Raw genomic sequence first — 6,000 nt, 5'->3', positions numbered from 1 at the left:
TGACACACACACACACTCACAATCGACACGAATAGATATACACTCCACACACACTGGTTTTCTCGGAGTGCTGGACTGAGTGGAAACATCTGGAGTCCATATAAGGAGAACTTTTTGAGTGTGGGGAACTGTTATCATTTCCAGTAAGATCTAACTGTGACGTCAGTGGGATTATATAAGGATGGGGAGCAGTCTGCTCGAAGAAGTCCGGCTCTTCCCACACTGTAATGTGTGTTTTAATAAAATGATCTGTGCTGACCCAGCTGTATACCAGTCATAGTCTCTTCCTCAAAGTACGAACCATGACAATTCTGGTGCCGAAAAACCTGGTTTGAGGAGGGACAAATGGAGCTTGGCTGAGGTATAAGTGGTGTCAGACGGACGGCCAGGAGGTCGACTGAGTGATGGGCCCCGGAATAGGAGAGGTAAGCACCGTCTGTTAACGTCCAAAGGTGCTGAATTGGAAATTAAGCTAAATTAAATGTTCACTCAGTGGGGCTTCTGTTCTGTCCGTGGTGATCTTGGTAATTAGTGTTAAAAACAGGGAATATTGAATATTGGTCTGTCTAAATTTATTGTTGTTTATTTTGGGGGTGAATTTTGAGCTAAGAGGTTATATGTGTTTAAGACAATACGGTTTAAAGTGTTTAAAGAAGATGTGGGTTGACTGGATGCCAGCCAGTCACCCGGTAGTGTAGGGAATTTGGTTTAATTGATCAGCAGAAACGCGGTTTCGGCGTCAGGTAATTAAACTGGAGGTGGAGACCTCGCAGTGATGCTTATAATATCTTGAGTAAATTTGTTTAGGATGGGGGCGTGGCCCCTAGGAATGCAGTTTTCATTCAGCAGGTGGCACTGACCCCTAATCGCGGACGCGTGGTTAGGTTTTACCCCGGAGTTGGCCTTCCGTCGAGCACTTGGGACGCTCGCTTAACAGGCTAGGCAATCTATGAGTGATGGCCTTATACTGCATTGATTGATTGACAGAGTCGGACTCGGCTGTGACTATTTAAACGTCAGGAACTTGTGAACTTTAAGTAAAGCCAAAAGCGTGATCTGGGATATTTCACGCGGCTGGTGGAGCTCCTGGTTTTGCCTGACGGGAAGCAGTTATAAATTAATTAGTGTTTAGAAATCTGACCGCGGCCGGCGAGGGCGTTCCCGACGCGGGGTATTGACCAGCAAGGCGCGGCCTGGGCTTAGAGCTTTTAAATTGGTCTAAAAGTCAGGAATACCGGTATAGAAATAGAGAAATAAAGAAGATAAGCTGTATGGCATATAGTGTTTTCTTATGTCTATGCGGGCCCGTGTGTAAATAGAATATAAATTACCCGTGTGTGTGAATTTAAAAGTGTAAACTGTATAAACTGTCTTTTGTTGTTGAATTCCATCTGTGTGGATCCAGAGTGTGAAAAAACGAAAACGCCTTTCTCTTCTCTCGCTGTCAGAGAAGAGGAGAGTGTGTGTGTATTTCTTCTTAGGAGAAGGAGGGGCTGTGCTCTGCTATGTTGTAGCGGGCACACTCGCGAGTACGCGCGGGGTGTGTGTGTGTGTGTGTAGCTGTTGGCTTGGTCTCATCTCCCTATTTCTCCATTTCTATGCTTCTTAGTTTCTTTTTGGTTAGGTGAAAGTGTGTTTCAGAAGTGTGGTTAAAAGATTTGAGTATATTAAATAAACTAAACCTTGTAGTCTTGTGTTTGTGATTTCCTAATGTGAGTATGGTTTAATGGAATTTAATGAGTAATGATCTCTCGTGTAAAACTCCCGTAAAGTAGGAGTGTGTTGCTAAATATATTGGTGAAAATTGAGAACTTTGTGTGATTGCTGGGAGATTTTCTGGTTGGGTCATATTTTTTCTCTACCTGGAAAAGGCAGAGATCTGGGCTTTAGTTTGACGTTGTGTATATAAAGTCTTTTAAAGATCGGTTGAGTCTCTCGCTATAAGGAGGAAAACGGCGTGCATAGTAGATTGACTGGATTATTTTCATGTGTGAAAACTTTGTAGTTGTTAGGGAAGTGAATGTGAGAGTGAATTTTCGCTGGTTTTGGGTGGTTAAACTCTTGAACTAGAAGTTTGTGAAGTTTTTTTCTTGAAAGGAGCATTAGAGAGAGAGAGTGTGTGTGTGTGTGTGTGTGTGTGTGTCTGTGAGAGAAGAGGTGGGGTCCGAGTGAGTCCGCGGGGCCGAGCGGGTCCGCGGGAGCGAGCGTGCATGGGGAAAGAATGGGGAAGAAGGGAGTGAGAAAGAGCGAGTGAAAAGAGTAACCGAGTGTTTGGTGATTTTTTTTTTATTATTTCAGAGGCTGTGTGTAAGAGTTTTGATTATATTGATTGGTTTCTGTGGTTCTGGAGTTGGTGACTTTAGCTGTGAGAGTTGTGAAAAGAGCAGGTTTTTCTCTTGTTGTGATGTTAAGTATAAATTGAATAGACTGTGATTAATCGGTGATTTTCTGCCTGTTGTGCAGTGTGGAAGACACAGAAGTGTAGAAAGGTCTGTGGTTTATCTTTGTCTGACGTTTTATATAGTCAAGTCAAGTCAACTTTATTTGTCAATTCTGCCACATGTACAGGACATACAGAGAATAGAAATTCCGTTACTCTCAAACCCTAGATGAAATAGCAAATGAACATTTAAATTTAAGAGAGTGATTAAAAAATGCAAATAAAATAATTAAAAAGTAAAAATTTAAATAAATACAATACAATTTTATGTATAACAAGAAAGCTATGCAATATGCAATATACAATATTCAAGTAAGGGTAAATGACATTGAGTGTAAACCAGGCAGAGTAGTGCAAATGGAGATTTAGTAATATACGGTAAGAGATAGTGTAAATACAAAGTCTCAATCTCAGGCAGGCCTCAATCTCAGTTCTCAAAGTTTCAGCATCCTCATAAAACCCGGCGCGTATTTTGGTTTTAACCACGTTATCAGACCTCTGCTCAGCATCACCCTTTCTCCTACATTCAAAATAAGCCTTATCATTAGGGAGATTAAGCCATGTATAGGGATATGAAATTTCAGTGAGAGCCACCTCCCATGCCCCATCGAGATTGAGATGCTGGGCGAGATCCACACGGAAGCAGCTGCTGCTGTTATTTTTAAATACATTCAAACTTGATGGAAGCGTGACGTAAAAACTCTGCGACCTGACAGTCATTGCTGACCCGTTACCAAGGTGCGTGTGTGGCCCGAAGTTTGTTATGCGATGGTTTTAAGCTCACTGGCTTTAACCCAGCTATTAAATTTCTCAGGCCAGCTCCTCCATTTGACCAGGAAATAAACCTGTCCCCTCTGTTTACGTTTTGAGAGAATTTTCTCTATGTGATAGAGCTTATCCTTGACAAGAGTGATTTTCTGCAGCTCATGCTCATAAAAACTACCGATAATTTCTTCCCCGTGATAATCTTTGATTTTATAAACGGGAGGATCTCTAGGTATGCATTGGTCAATAGTAAACACCTCGCTTGTGAATGTTTGCTCATACCGCTTATCAAACACACCTCTGACTTTAGACAGCCTAACGTGATCACCCTTTTTAAATTTCATGGGCTTTTTTCTACAGCGAGAAGAGGTGCCATACAGGTTTTAAAATACTAAGGCTGTGTTGTCTGAATTTACTTGATTCGGGGCCATTTTTATGGAACGATGATAACTACTGTTATAGCTGTCTAATAAATCTTGTAACACATCGATATATCTACGTGTATTTGCAGCAGTGAAATATCTATACATTTTACTTTTAAGAGTTCTATTAAACCTTTCACAGACTGAGGCTTTTAGATCGCTCCCTGTAGCAAAATGATTTATACCATGCTTTTTCATTAAAGATTGAAAACTGGAATTAAAAAATTCCTTACCGCTATCTGTTTGGAGTTTTTGTGGGATTTGGCTATGTTTCAAGACAGATTCAAATGCCTTAGTGACTTGAACGCCTGTTTTGTTTTTCAAGACTGTTGCATAAGCTTTTTTAGAAAAAACATCTATAACTATAAGTAAATATTGATAGCCATCATTATGCTCGGATAACGCTCTCATATCACAAAGGTCTGCTGATGTGTGATCTGATTAAGAGGTCTGGGGACGAACACACGGTTTCTCGGAAAGTGCAGGCGTGCAGCTCGGTGTAAGGTGTAAGCGTCTTGTCCAGAGAGCAATTTTTGGGCTGTTTGCGCGTTAATCTTTGTACCAGTTTCATCCTGTATGCTTTTAATCAATTTTTCCACACCGCAAAAACTACTAGGGTGAGCTGGGTCATAATATGCACGTTTCAATAGATTCTGCTTTGCCATGTGTGATCTTTGAAGTTATGTTTAACTATGGTTTCATGTAACGAGTTTGCAAATATATTTTTATTTGATATAATTAATAACATTATACTTATTTTCTAGTAAAATAAAAATAATGAGTTTGATTTCTTGCAATGCTTTTCCAAAAAAGTTTTATTTGATGTAACGGTTTTCCACAAACTATTTAATCTGATGTCATGAAAGCAATAGATTTGAATGGGGGTGAAACAAATAACAAGATTGATTGTTGCAATGCTTTTCCAAAAAGTTTTATTTGATGTAATGGTTTTCAACAAACTATTTAATCTGATGTAATGAACAAACAAACATCCATCCATCCATCCATCTTCATCCGCTTTGTCCGGGGCCGGGTCGCGGGGGCAGCAGCCTAAGCAAAGAGGCCCAGACCTCCCTCTCCCCAGCCACCTCCTCCAGCTTGTCCGGGGGAATACCAAGGCGTTCCCAGGCCAGCCGAGAGATATAATCTCTCCAGCGTGTCCTGGGTCTGCCCCGGGGCCTCCTCCCGGTGGGACATGCCTGGAACACCTCACCCAGGAGGCGCCCAGGGGGCATCCTTGTCAGATGCCCGAACCACCTCAGCTGGCTCCTTTCGATGTGGAGCAGCAGCTGCTCTACTCTGAGCCCCTCCCGGATGGCCGAACTTCTCACCCTATCTCTAAGGGAGAGGCCAGCCACCCTTCGGAGGAAGCTCATTTCTGCCGCTTGTATCCGCGATCTCGTTCTTTCGGTCACTACCCACAGCTCGTGGCCATAGGTGAGGGTAGGGACGTAGATCGACCGGTAAATTGAGAGCTTCGCTTTTACACTCAGCGCATTACTGCAGCTGCAGCCCCAATCCGTCTGTCGATCTCCAGCTCCCTTCTCCCATCACTTAAAGATGGGGACCACCACCCCGGTCTGCCAGTCCACAGGTACTGCCCCTGATCTCCACGCAACATTGCAGAGGCGTGTCAACCAGGACAGCCCTACAACGTCCAGAGCCTTCAGGAACTCGGGGCGGACCTCATCAACACCAGGGGCTCTGCCACCAAGGAGTTGTTTAACTGCCTCAGTGACCTCGCCCCCGGAAATTGGCGGGTCATTCCCCTCATCCCCAGACTCTGCTTCCTCCTCGGAAGACGTGTCAGTGGGATTAAGGAGGTCCTCGAAGTATTCCTTCCACCGCCTGACAATTTTCTGAGTCGACGTCAGCAGCGCTCCGCCAGCACTATACACAGTGCAGGTAGAGCACCGCTTTCCCCTCCTGAGACGTCTGACGGTTTGCCAGAATCTCTTCGAGGCAGTCCGAAAGTCTTTTTCCATGGCCTCTCCGAACTCCTCCCACACCCGAGTTTTTGCTTCAGCCACTGCCCGAGCCGCATTCCGCTTGGCCTGTCGATACCTGTCGGCTGCCTCCGGAGTCCCACAGGCTAACCAAGCCCGATAGGAATCCTTCTTCAGCCTGGTGGCTCCCTTCACCTCTGGTGTCCACCATTTGGTTCGGGGATTACCACCACGGCAGGCACCAACCACCTTGCGGCCGCAGCTCAATGCAGCAGCTTCGGCCGTCTCCAAACAATAAACATGAACAAGAAAAGTAAGAAAAAAACTAACATTAAACATTAGAAAAACATTAAAACTAAAAACAAGAAAAATAAAACATGTTAAGAAAAATAAATGGTAATAGAGAGAGAGAGAGAGAGAGAGAGAG

General features: G+C 43.7%; 1 long non-coding RNA gene across 1 annotated transcript in view; it reads left to right on the top strand.

The window, feature by feature from the left end:
* Positions 1–235: 235 nt before the first annotated feature.
* LOC147318283 (uncharacterized) overlaps positions 236–6,000 on the top strand; it is a 28,955-nt gene continuing 23,190 nt past the window's right edge. Inside the window, exon 1 of the long non-coding RNA XR_015131365.1 lies at positions 236–425. This is a non-coding gene — a long non-coding RNA (uncharacterized LOC147318283). The remainder of the gene's footprint in view (positions 426–6,000) is intronic.

This window comes from Aulonocara sp. 'chitande type north' Nkhata Bay, linkage group LG11 (assembly GCF_057382095.1).
Source record: "Aulonocara sp. 'chitande type north' Nkhata Bay isolate Kocher_YH1m ecotype deep benthic linkage group LG11, A_spYH_male_GT1.1, whole genome shotgun sequence".
Classification (NCBI taxonomy): Eukaryota; Metazoa; Chordata; class Actinopteri; order Cichliformes; family Cichlidae; genus Aulonocara; species Aulonocara sp. 'chitande type north' Nkhata Bay.
The sequence above is the reverse complement of the archived record's forward strand: the minus strand, read 5'-3'. Positions and strand labels throughout refer to the sequence as shown.